The following is a 7,023-nucleotide window of genomic DNA, read 5'->3' as shown; positions in this document are numbered from 1 at the left end:
TTCTTCAAAGAGATTGTTTCTTTAGTTTACTTTTTATGGTTTTTTTTTTTAAGGTTTTTTAGGTTTTTTATATTTTTTTTTATTTTTTATTTTTTTAAGATTAAGGTACTAGGCTAATCCCTTGCCCTGAAGGTTTCTAGAGCAAATATGGAAGCTACTGAAGCATAGGATGATGGGAATTTTGCGGACAGCAGATCATGAAGACATGAAGCGTTTAGCTGTGTTTTGTTTTTCAAGTTAGAACTAACGTCTGATAAAAAGACAGCTGTTTTTTTTTTTTTTTTTCCCATTTGCATTGTCTACAGAATTGAGTCTTGTCTTGTTTATTTTTTAATAGCTGGAATGCTTGCAGTTAAAAAAGCTGCCAAAATAGCCATTTTTCTCCTTTTTCTCCTCGATAAATAACAGCATCCAACAGCAATTGGCAGAGAGTAGGAATTTATGCTCAATCTAAACTCTACAAAATTACAGTTCTACAACATCTTTGTTTTTAGCATTAACGCTAACTTCTATGTAGTATTATTTTTTTTTGCTTTTTTGTTTTTTTTTTTTATTTTTATGTTGTCTAATTTTTTTCTATTATATAGGTATTTTAAACTTTCTTTTTTAGATTCTGTACAACTATTAGGATTTTAAATGGGGAGAGTTAGAAGCATTTACAAACCTTTTTGTTTTCCATTTAATATCAACCATCTTTCCTTTCTCTTTTCTATGCCTTTTTATGTACTTAATTATGTATTTATTTATTTACTTTTTTTTGCTTTTCATAGATATCCATCTTACCTGCCTTTAACAACGCAATCCTTGCGTATTATACAGAAAACCATATGAAAGCTTCATAGACTCTAATTAATGTATAACCAAAGAACCTCCCAAAGTATCAAAGAACTATTATCTTGCCATTTTAAAAGCATTTAAGCATTTGTAATTTTTTTGTGGTTTTTTTTGGTGTTTTTGTGTTTTTTTTGTGGTTTTTTTTTTTTTTTTTTGGTTTTTTTTTGTTGGGTTTTTTTTTGTTGGTTTTTTTTTTAGGTTTTACATATTTCATATAATCGCTCTCAAAAACTGTTTTAGGAACAGCTCAGAGAAAAGGAAAGAACTTCCATATTTTACATACAGCTACAAGTCTGCGGTAAAAAGTTTTGTCCTTTGGTCCCTATATAGCTAAGGAATGACAGATAAAGATGCTCAGTGACATGTTACCATGGGTCTCGCATGGTAACTGCATCCTTGGTGGCAAACAGGCACTCCTTTGCCAGAATCCAGGTTTGCATCTCCTGTTTGAAGAAAAGCCGCTGTGGTGATATCAGTGTCTCTTCAGAAATCCCGGTTCATCTTCCTCCTGCTCTGATTTTACTTTATGTGTTTGTTTGTTTTCAAGCGCATGTCCTTCGAAGTCAGCAGATGTGATACTTTTCTTGAAGAAATGTTACAGTCTAAACAATCAAAGAGAGAATAGGTCTGAAGTCTTCAGCTTGACTGATATTTGCTGATATGTCAAAGATGTAATCCAACAGTTCATTTTTTTTTTTAATATATATATACTTTTTTATTTTTCTAAATGTGGCCCATTCAGCTGCTGCCCTAAAAAATGAAGAAGATCATTGCAAATTAAATCAAAAAGGGGAGGGGGAAGTAGGAAAGGTGTAGGGGGAATATTTGAGACAGGAGGGGGAAAAAAGACCTAAAAATGAAAATTAAATTAAAATCAAGCCTGTTCTTTTGGGCCCAATCCTGCTCCCGTTGAAAGTAATGGATGTTTTCTTCTCCCTTCAATTGGGACAGGATGGGGCTTCTGCTTTGGTGTTCTGCTTTTGAAGGCCTTGGCTCTGATTCTGCTCCCACTTTACATCAACAGAAGGATTCCCCTTGACTTCAGTGGGAACCGGATCAAACCCAAAGTAAGCAAGGTAGTCACGATCATGATAAAGAAAAACACAATTGTTCCTATTGATAATAATAATAATAATATTAATAATAAATCAAAATAAAATTAGGGCATGTCTATGTAAATCTGCATCACTACACATGTGAAGACAGCGGCATTTTAATTATTTTTAAGTGCCGCTTTGCTATGCCAGATCACAATCTTGCTTGTCAGGCTTTTGTAGGGTGAAAGGCATCAGGAAAGGGGATATATATAATATTTTAATGGGGTGCCATCTTTGACAGTGTATGAGCTTTCTGTGGAGACATAGCTGCCAATAACATCTACTCCTTTGTGAATGTCAGAAAGTAGGACTTTGAACAGGCAATTTACAGAAGGTTAAATAAAAAAGACTGTTAGAATAAACTTTTTTTTTTGGAAAAGAAAGAAAAAAGGTAAAGCTAACATTTCTTAAATAAAAAAAAATTATTTAAAAAAATATAATCATGATCCGACTAGGCTTGACATTTAAGTAGGATGCTTAATCATTAAGGATTAGCTCTTATCTCCTTCTAGCAAGCAGGTTCTTCTTATACACTCGGTGATTTATTACATCAAGAAACTTAGAAACTGCAAAAGGTCCACTCTGGTGGAAAAGTGTCATGCGGAATATCAATCCATGCTGGCAGGTTTTCACACTGTTGGTTCAACAAACAGCAAACCGTACACAGCAGTCTAAACAATTACAACACCAAAAATAATAATATAATAAAAAAATAAAAAACACTCGTCAAGGACCCTTTTTCAGTTGTAAACAAAAAGATGCATTTTGCTTTTTGATCTGGATGGGTTTTTTTCCCACTCAATCCCTCCCTCCCTCTAAGCAATTAATTTTTGCTGGAGTTGCTGTAATACGGCACCTTAGAATTAGGAATTCTTGAAAAGACATACAATGAGGCTTTTCTTGGGGTTGCTTTTTTTGATTGCTATAGTTTGCAAACTACTATTACTATCATTAGTCTTTTTAGTTTGAATTGGTTTTTCCATTTTTGTTTTTTCTTTTTTTTTAATTTTTAGAAAGTGATTTGAAATATCCTAAGGGGAAAAAAAAGGTGTCAATTGAAAAAGGCCCCAATTCTCCGGAAAAAAAAAATAATCACAAGATTTTCAGTGCAAAAAATTAACCACACATTTTTCTCTCTACTTTTTTTTTTCCAAATTATCTGTAGTTACAACAATCCCATTTTTTTTTCTAAAGAATTAGGAATCCATCTTTTTTTTTTCCTTCTATGTGACATCTAAAGAAGCATAAAACGCTGACGAGAAATCAAACGACAAATAAAGAAACCACTGCAAGCACCAAAAACAAAACGAAAATGAGCACAGCAAAAAATTGTGGCAGCACAAAGTCAAAAAAGGCACATGTGATCATGACTGGCCAATCATCAACTGATACAACATCCAAGAAAAATGCTTCAATCACGGCACCTGCACGAAACTTGACGGCATGTCATGCAACCAATTCTTAGCTTGTTACATGACGCCATCATGTCACACTTTCAACTTCGAGTTGATTTGAACTTACGGCCTGGGGAACTGTATTCTCCACTTTCATGTCATTACGAGAACTTTTTTCCTAGCTCAGCGCGAGACTGTGGTGGATTTGACTGGCTCTTGGTTGGAATTTGATTGAATGACAAAAGAAGAAAAGATTTTTTTATATATATATATTTATATATAGTGTGGAAAAAGGGAAAGGTGGGGAAAGAAGATATATATAAAAATAATAATTAAAAAAAAAAAGTTACAAACACAGCATCAATCAAAAAATTCTAATGGAAATACTTGCCATTAAACTATATAAAACAAAACAAGAATGAGAGCAAAACAAACCAACTGAACAGAAAGAAAAGAAAGGAAAAGAAGAAAAGAAAGTAAGGAAGAATAAAAAAAAAAAAATAGGATGGAGAAGGCCTAGCCAGAGACACACGTAAAACACACACTTAAATGTGGACACACGGTCAACAGCGAACAGGAACAGAGCGTGATGCAGCGGCTGTTGAGGAGAGCATGCACTGAATGGATGAGCGCAGACACAGATCGGTTTGCGGAGTCTGGAAAATAAAAACATTCACTGCCAACCAGAATGCTTTCGTTAGCACCGGCCTTCCCCGCACCACCCCCAGCCTCCTGGGCTTCGCTGGATGGCTGGCCAGAGTCCTCCGGGAGCCTCTCCACTGCCTCGCATCGACTCCGGAGCTGGTACCACTCTGATTTGGTTTACATCCCAAGTTTAAAATCATGGGGGATCAATAGGCCAAGAACTGCTTTGGCTACTGAGAATAAATAAATTAAAAAAAAAAAAAAAAACAAAAAAAAAAACCCACCAAAAAAACCCCAATAAACAGAACAGCAACAAAAAAAGAAAACTGAAAAGGAAAGCAGCTACTGCTGGTTGCTACATGTCCATTTAGCAGTTCACAGGACGGCAGGCTCTGAAACAGCAATGCTGGTATGGTGTGGGAAGCAGACTTGTAGGATTTGGATGATATAATGGTCCCTAAATCAGCATCATTAAAAGATGGACATTTACTCCTTTGGCATTTAGATCTGGCCTGAATTAAAAAGATAATGGAAAACAAAATGGGTAAGAGAGGAGAGAATAGAAGGGAAGTTCTGGGAAGGAAAGTTCTGGGAAGGGAAGTTCTGGGAAGTTCTGGGAAGGGAAGCTCAGTGAAGGGAAGTTCAGGGAAGGGAGGAGAGGAGAGGAGAGGAGAGGAGAGGAGAGGAGAGGAGAGGAGAGGAGAGGAGAGGAGAGGAGAGGAGAGGAGAGGAGAGGAGAGGAGAGGAGAGGAGAGGAGAGGAGAGGAGAGGAGAGGAGAGGAGAGGAGAGAAGAGAAGAGAAGAGAAGAGAAGAGAAGAGAAGAGAAGAGAAGAGAAGAGAAGAGAAGAGAAGAAGGGGGGGAAATTAAAAACAAAAGAAGAAAGGAAAAGAAAAAGCAAAGGACAAAAAAAAAAAACCCAAACCAAACAAACAAAAAAAAAAAAAAAAAAAAGAAAAACAAAAAAAAAAACCCAAAAAAGGAAAAGGAATAAAACCTGCCAGGGATTGGTTGCTACAACCTATAGAAATGCCCTGTTCCTTTCCTGTGAAGGGCCACGGAGTTTTGCCTTGGTAAACACCAAAAATGACTGCACACAACAATACACTTGTCTCAGTCAGCAGCTCTGCACCCTGTTCCTCAGGTATTGCCTTTCTGTCCCCTTGGCAGGGCTCATATCTCTCCTCGCAGCCTATTTCTGAAAAGTCACTGCACACGAATGAAATTTCACCTCGTGTTGGGGTGTCACAAGAATATTGTTGGCAGTTCTTATCCTGAAGTCATGCATGCTGGCTAGTGAAAATTCCTTCCCTAGCTTTCTGTTTTTTTGTCTTGGGTTTCTTTCCTGTTTCTGTGAACTGAAACATGCTTTCTTGGCTACAGCAGTTGTGCTTAGACAAGAGACGATGCTGAACTAAGCCCCTGATCTGAGCTCTGGCTTCAGCTCCACACTTTCCCCACAGTTGGCTGCTGTCTTGGTTGAAGCTGACTCCTTCTTGATGGCCTGGCCCCAAAGTCTTGCCCTTTGATGATCTGGAAGTGTCAGCCTGAGCTTCCTGGGGTTTGACAAAGACAATAGACTGGTACCCCCAAGGCAGACGCAAGATGTGTGTCTACAGTTATTTCAGAATCCAAGATGGGTAAAACTGTCCTTTTGAAGGTGGCCCAGGGAAGAATTGTTGTCATCTGTGTCCCTAGGTACCCAAGAGCAAATAGTGTCAGCTGTACAGCTCTTGGAAGAGGAAAGATCTCTAGCATCCCTCTTACGCCTCTGGGCTTTCTGGCCATGTCATAACACAGGAAAACAAGCAGCTGGGGAAGGAAGGAGTCAGCACCATCACAGCAAGGCCTGTGTCTTTCCATACCTCAGCTGCACCATCAGGAAAAGGAAGGGTTAACAGGATTTGATTCAATGAATGAAGGACAAAGGAGGCAACAGGAATGGGAGAGATCTGGTGGAGATAACAAAATCCTGCTCTATTCCTGGGAAATAGAAACAACACACATCTGCTGTCTGGTGTTGAAATAGCACCAGCTGCAGGATCAGGAGTGGAGCTTCCTGGGTAGTGGGCTTACACATGGATGCTCGATCCAGGCAACTGTCAAGCTGGGGAGAGGTTCTTTGCTATAATTTTACTGAGGAAAATATTTAATGTGCAGAGTGGGAAGGATGAGACTGGTCAATCAGTGACCCCTGCTTTGGAGGTGGTACTACCATCCCTCTGCCTGTCCTCCACAGACACCCTCAGACACTGCAGATGAAACACACACACACACACACACACACACACACACACACACACACACACGAAAGAACATATATATGTACAGATGAAGGATTAGGACTTGCTGAGGCTAAAAAAAAAACAGAAAAAAAAAGCCAAAGTTACATGTGGTAATCCTGTCTGCCTAACTTGGGTCTGTATTTCAAGAACCAAATGAAGCTGCTCTTCTAAAGCAGGGGTCTGCAGCAGCTACCTAGTCAGTGGACAGGAGAAGACACTTTGATAGTCTCTACGGACATGTCCAAGGTCTTGCACTACTGAGCAAACCATAGCCAAGTAAATCTGGTAAATGTCCAATTACTTTTTGGAAGCTTTTAAGTGCCTAGCATCCTGGGACTGTTCTCCTTGAACCCTGGAGAGAGATAAGGGATTGAAGTCCTAATGATGGAATTCAAGATGCAGACATCTTCATCTGAACAGATCACTCTAGGACAGCATTAGTGGAGACAAACAGGGACTTTAGATCCCAATTCACTCATGCTTAGGAGCTGTTTCAGATAAGACTGTGAGTCATGGGCAAAAGGAACCAGTATCTCTCTCATGGTTATAATGAGGACCTTGACTGACTTGCTGTGAAGGGAATAGTTGCAGTGTAGGTCTATACCATCAGGGGAAATGAATCTCAGTTAAAGCCTTGGTTAGACAAACATAAATCTAGTCATGTCCTTGCAACCTGTGCTGTCAGCACAGTAGTCCTATTGCTTCAAATACCTCTGTCACAGTAAAGCTTTTAACAGCAATTTCTGGCTGGACTGTGAGGATAAGCTCT

The 7,023-nt window shown here is 38.6% G+C and overlaps 1 protein-coding gene across 1 annotated transcript in view; it reads right to left on the bottom strand.

Annotated features, from left to right (window-relative positions):
• Positions 1 to 223: 223 nt before the first annotated feature.
• CELF4 (CUGBP Elav-like family member 4) overlaps positions 224 to 7,023 on the bottom strand; it is a 696,627-nt gene continuing 689,827 nt past the window's right edge. The window contains exon 13 of the mRNA XM_053932292.1: positions 224 to 1,584. The gene's annotated coding sequence lies outside the window, so the exon portion shown is untranslated. The remainder of the gene's footprint in view (positions 1,585 to 7,023) is intronic.

Source organism: Vidua chalybeata, chromosome Z, assembly GCF_026979565.1.
Source record: "Vidua chalybeata isolate OUT-0048 chromosome Z, bVidCha1 merged haplotype, whole genome shotgun sequence".
Lineage (NCBI taxonomy): Eukaryota > Metazoa > Chordata > Aves > Passeriformes > Viduidae > Vidua > Vidua chalybeata.
The sequence above is the reverse complement of the archived record's forward strand: the minus strand, read 5'-3'. Positions and strand labels throughout refer to the sequence as shown.